The sequence below is a fragment of the Xiphias gladius genome, chromosome 13 (assembly GCF_016859285.1).
Source record: "Xiphias gladius isolate SHS-SW01 ecotype Sanya breed wild chromosome 13, ASM1685928v1, whole genome shotgun sequence".
Taxonomy (NCBI): Eukaryota; Metazoa; Chordata; class Actinopteri; order Istiophoriformes; family Xiphiidae; genus Xiphias; species Xiphias gladius.
In genome coordinates, this window is record NC_053412.1 from 4,741,235 (window position 1) to 4,747,234 (window position 6,000).

The following is a 6,000-nucleotide window of genomic DNA, read 5'->3' on the forward strand; positions in this document are numbered from 1 at the left end:
GGTCACTCCGCATATCACATACTCCTCAGCTACACAATGTCAAACCCTCCAGTAGGCCCAGAAAGACCAGAACCGCTGCCGCGGACCTGCACTGAGTGTGTGTGTTGTGCGTGTCTGCGTGTGCGCATCTTTTGTTTTCACCATGCGTGAAGAGTGATAGAAGGTGAGATTAGACTTTTTCAACAGCATGTGGGTCACACTGAATGTGTTTCTTCAAGTAGAAAAAGGCACAACTGTGCCACAACTGCATCATAAATATTCATTTCCCCTCAGTAATGCATATGAAAGCACATACACTGATTACATTACAAATTATACTGCTATAAATATCGCAGGGCTGTCACATAGGGAGAAGATTCACACTATACAGTTACTTTAGACTGTAACATATTAGAGTTCGACTAACATAAAGATATCAGGACGATATTTGCTTTTCGATAAACCCGGATGTCTTTCAGTGTCACCCTGCTCAAAAACAATGAAGGGAGAAGTACGATCTCTCGCAGCTTTGAACTGGATAGGTGACAAGCTCAGATTCGGAGGAATACATCAGAAGCTCTAGTCGCCCTGGAGTCAGTCATGAGCCAGTCAAATGTAATCAAATCACCTGTTTTTGCCTTTTAAGGCGCTTCGCTCTTGCACAGAACTGAACAGTGCCGAGTGGATTCACCGCAAAAGCTCCTGCAAACAGAAAAGTAGTTTCGCTGTGTGGAAGATGAGTGAGAAAATAAATGTCACTTTTAATTAAATTAGCCTGCGAGGAGGTAACACGTTTGGCTCCCATGCTGCCCTGATCCACCAGCCAGTCCCCTCACAAATCAACTCCGCGATTCTCTCTCGATGTGTCACGGTGTATATCCACTGCTCTCTCTTTTATGACATGATCGTTTACACCACAGCCACATGCGGTGAGATCGTAAAATGTTGTTGTTTTCACAGCTTTAGATAATTATATCAAAGGAAAGTTGGCGCACAAGCTTGACTTGACTGTATCACCCAAAGAAAAGAGCTGGACAGGAACGGCGCTGGGATTGCCTCCGCAACATGTGATTTTAATCCGGTCTGAGTTCTTACTGCGGCGCAAAATGAGGCCCTGTAATCACTGATATCAAGACTGCACTGTCCTTATTAGCTGTTATTGGCTCAACATATACAGTATTTGTCATCAGTGAAGTTTGTGATTCAGCAAGCTCTCTGTCTAATGCTGTTTCAGCAACTCTATAGCCAGACGAGAACATCAGTCTTGGACAATACGGCAAGAGCCCAAATCACGTTCAGTGACAGTTATTGTTTTTTGACATTTGATGCTAACGTTTAAAAAAACTCTTGCTTTCTACAATATCTGCGCGTGACAGATGTTAAGGTTAGAGAAAGATTCTGGTTATGGTTAGCAGAGAGGACAAACAGTTATTGCCGGTCTGACAGGATGTGAATGCAGGTTTCTTACGTGCAAGCAATTACAGGTTGTCTGAACACACACACACACACACACACACTACATACCCATCGAACCCACCGACCTCCATGCGCTTACTTAAGAGCTAATTTAAAAACCAAAACTAAAAATGTCTGTGTCCAGTCTTTTGTTTTGTGCGCGTCCATGCCTGGGTCTCTAACCCAAGCTGCTGCCGTCTCATGGAACGGCTTCCATCACAATCTTGCCACCCGGCTGTTGCTACCACCGACCTGGCGCAAAAATGGTGGTCAACTGCTGGTTCGCCTGTCTTCTAATGAGCTCGGTGTACGATTTAAAGTCCGTTTCGCGCCCCTGGCCTCTGGCATCGGGAGGAGGAGGCCAGGATGGCCAGCTTGTCATCGTTAAACCCAGACATTAGGCAGATGCCAACAGCCAGTTTGTTCCAAAGAAGGGCCAGATGTACTTCGACCTTTAATGGGAATAGGAAAGATGCTGAGGAAGGGAAATGGTTTCCCTTTCCCTTCCTAAACCCTACTGCAGGCTTCAACATTAAAATAGTAGAGAAGAAAGAACAAAGGGCGAATGATAGTGCATGTAGACGTGACATCGCACCCATCTCTATGATTGGAAGTGTTATACGTGACTGAGCCGCTCGGCTGTGCTGTGCTGACAGGTGAGAGTCAACAGTCTTTTTCACAATAGCTCTCATCAAAAACACAAAAGTGCGTATCCACATACATGTTTTCATTTGCACAGTGAAAATGAGAAAATGTTGGCTGTGCTGAACCCCGGTGATTTTTTTTTTTTCCCCTGCAAGCTGGAGGCATTCCAATGCGATTTGTCCTAAGTTTTGCTTTTTGTGCACAGTGTTTAGTCATGCAATGTTCTCCAGCCCGTGGCGTTTGTATTAGCATGATACTGTACACTGATGGCTGATTTGGAGATCGTAAAATGCTTTTTACTCCGAATCCATTAGTCAAAGGACTATTTCTAACTCGGACAAGAAATATCTGGGCGCTGTCATTGTTAAAAGCGACTTACTGTCCATTTAATTTTCTATTTTTTTCCACAGAAAGCTCGAGGTCAGATGTATAAAGTCGAACGTAAGGACAAAAAGAGTTTTTATATTTGAAACAATAAAGGCCAAAAGTCTAATTTGTCATTAAACAAGTTCACGTTCAAGGTTCATTTGCGCTGACGGTCACAATGGTCCTGTCAGAATTATAATCGGCATTAAATCACAGACTGTGACCAAGCCTCTAGAAAAATTTGGTTCTTTGAGTATGAGGTCAGTCAGTCGCCCCGTTCATCTACGATCTTCAGGACAACATCAAAATGCCTTCAGGAATTTCTTGCTTCTTTCATATTCCTGTACCAGATAAAGTCCAACTGGACAGGATGTGTGAACAGGAAGTTAAGGAGGGAGGAGGTTTGGGAGGTTTGGGAGGATTGAGATGTAGCAGAGGCCCTGTGGTCACCTGGCAACCGGCGGAGCCTGCGTTTTAATGTTCCTCTGCGCACTGTGATCAGCAGATGCATTAGAGTGATGATGACGCGCTGAGCAGAGCAAAACTGTGTTTAATGGGCTAGAGGCCCGGCTGCTGTGCAGTGCTGGAGCAGAGCAAAGAGTGGAGGCAGGGGGTGAAGTATGTGTGTGTCTACGTTTTTCTTTTTTTCTTTTTTATATCTGCATCAACCAGTGTACGGTTTTCTTTAGTAAAGGAGGACTGTATGTGTGGAGAAACCTTCTAAAGTCTGAAATAAACCCCTTGTGATTTCAGCAGGGATGGCAGCTTTGGCCTGGAAACTACACATTTTCAACAGAAAGAAAGGATTTTTAAAAATGTGGGTGTTTGAACTTTACAATTTCGGCCATTCTTTTTTTTTCCTTTGTGAAATATTTCCTCTTTTTTTTTTTCTAACGGGCAGATTCACTCATGAGTGTGAGCTGAGATCTTGAATTAAGCCAAGTGGCATCAGGGACAGGTGAAACCCTCTCTGCCTGGTGGACGACGAGGCTGCAGCTGTGCCTGCAGCTCTGTGAGGTGGCAACTTGGGCACTGCACTGCTTTTAGGCCACATGCCGGCATCTGCATACTAACAGACACGCAATGACAGCGCTAACATGCTGATGTTTAGCCGGTATAATGTTAACATGTTCAACAAATTAATTTAGTGTGTTAGCTTGGAAACATTTGCTAACTAGCACTTAGTACAGCTGAGGCTAATTGAAATTGAATTGGTTTTGCGATACGCCAACCACCATTGAGCAAAGTCTAAATGTGACTCGACGGATGAAAGGTCAGGGCATCATGGGGGTCAGCAGGATCCATCCTCTTGGGACCGTGAGGGTCTGTACCAAATTTCACGGCAATCCGATCAATATCTGTTGAGGTATTTTCAGCCTGGACCAAAGTGGCGTGAATGAGTGACCAACCGACAGACTGACAGGCCGACATTATCATTCCTAGAGCCCACGCCGCTGGTTTTCTTAGTGTCGTGTCACAATATTCATACACAATTAATGCAAAGTACATTTACTACACGAGCTATAGCTAAGAGGTCATCTTCAGCTGTGGCCCACCACCAATGGCTGTGGGAAAAACCCCTAAAACTTAGAACTGACTGCAGAACAGCGTCAAAGTCAAAACGGATCTGTTGTTGACCTCTACGATCAGGTGAATGCACAATAGCCCGGCTCCTCAACCAAGACGCTGTAATAAAGCTAATGGAGCAGAGGAAAATAGAGAGAACGGGGGGAGGAGACCAGGAATTAGCCATGCACAGGTTCCCCGTCCAATCTCCTGGGTGAGGCGTATGGGCTTTATGTATATGACGTCTCATCATCAATGTCTGCCTTTACATTTCCTTCCATTTCTCCGTTGCTCTGTTCCCCCCTTCCACTCTCCCTTCTTTCATGTCTGTATAATCCTCTTTTGTGTGACTCGTTCATACTCTCTGCTTTTTAATCAGGATAATTAGGCTTAGACTTCTCCCATGCCACTCCATACCTACAGAAGATGGGGAGACTACGTGCGCTAAATAATGCTCCTATTATTGAAGGATAAACATCTAAAAAAAAAAATTATTTAAAGGTTATGCTTTCATGACAGCGGTGAAGGTTAGGTAAGGCAGTGAGGTGGGGGTTTATGGCCCATGATGCTTTAGATTGTCAGGAACGGAATCCATTTTAGAGACGGAGCTACGCTCTACAGTGGGAAATGAGACGGGGATACAGGACCGCATCACAGGGTCCTGCTTGGCCTGGCATGACTTCTGCCTTGTCTCTTCTCATTGTCTCTCCTGCCCCTGACACAAAAAGATGATCTTTAATCATTAGTACGGTGGGTCAATAATTTAAAAAATGTCTGCAGGCACTGTTTTGCAAAAACACCCATCTCATGGTAGACAATGGGGGATCCTTCCAAGAAGGCAGAAAAGCATATTCACTATCAGCCGAAGTTCACACTGCAGCGTAACGTGTCCCATTTATATTGTATGTCTCTCAGGCAATGATGTAATTTTTTGTAATCAGTTCAGAACAACAAAAAGCCGCTTAAAGACCCGACACTTCAAATTACCCTTGACCCAAAATCCGATTCTGAAACACGCGACCAACATTTAGCTTCTACGCTCAAATTGAGGTTGACGACGGGTGAATACAGGGAGTAGCAATTGTTAGTGTCAGAATTAGGAGAATGAAAGATTAAAATGTATTCGTTTTGATTTCAGCAAGCGAAATTTGCACCACGTTCACAAAAACCTCATTTAAAAGCTGTGATAATACCGATATATATCTATATAATATAGCTTTATCACTGCAACTCATATGTTTAGGTCAAAAATGTGTTTAAAAATGTAAACTTGTTTGCGCCCAGTCACCTCCCTCCTGCCCCTTTGCTGCTCTTGTCCTCTTTTCCCCATTCAAAGCCTTAAATGGTCCCTTCCCATTTTCCCTTTTCACTTGTTTTTTCAGGGGAAAAAAATAAAACTCAGCACCCCATAAAAGGACATATAAGATAGACATTTCTTGCAGTGTACCATTGCCGAGCTCTTATGCTGCTCAGTAGCCGCAGTAACAGTTAACAGGATTAGACATGGCTTACATAAACATCTCCCATGGCAACAGTGCACCGGCGCCAGTCAAAGGCAGGGAGAGGAGCCGTCACCGGAAAACATCATCGCTGGTCTGGTCAGCTGAGTGTCAGCTGGCTTTGATGCATAATGTTTACAGCCATGTGTTTCCTGTGCATGCAAAATGTGTCCATTTCAGCAAGTCTTTTGAGTCAGCTATTGAGCATTAAAATCTTGTTTTACAGCCAAATAATCTATTTTCACTAACAAGTAATCCTACAAAATGAGTCATTTGTGTTTGATATGTTATTTTTGTGCAATTTTGTCTTTAGTTTCAATCCAAAGCCAAAAGACTGCAGCTTAAATGCTCTTTGTGTCTGTTTGAATAGCTTGTGTACAGTCTGCGTGTCTCTATGTTTGTGTGCAGCGCTGTTTTGTGGCCTGCCAGTGTTGTGACAGCTCGGCAGCGACGCCTGAAGTTGTGTCCCGCTGGATATGCTGGGCCTTTA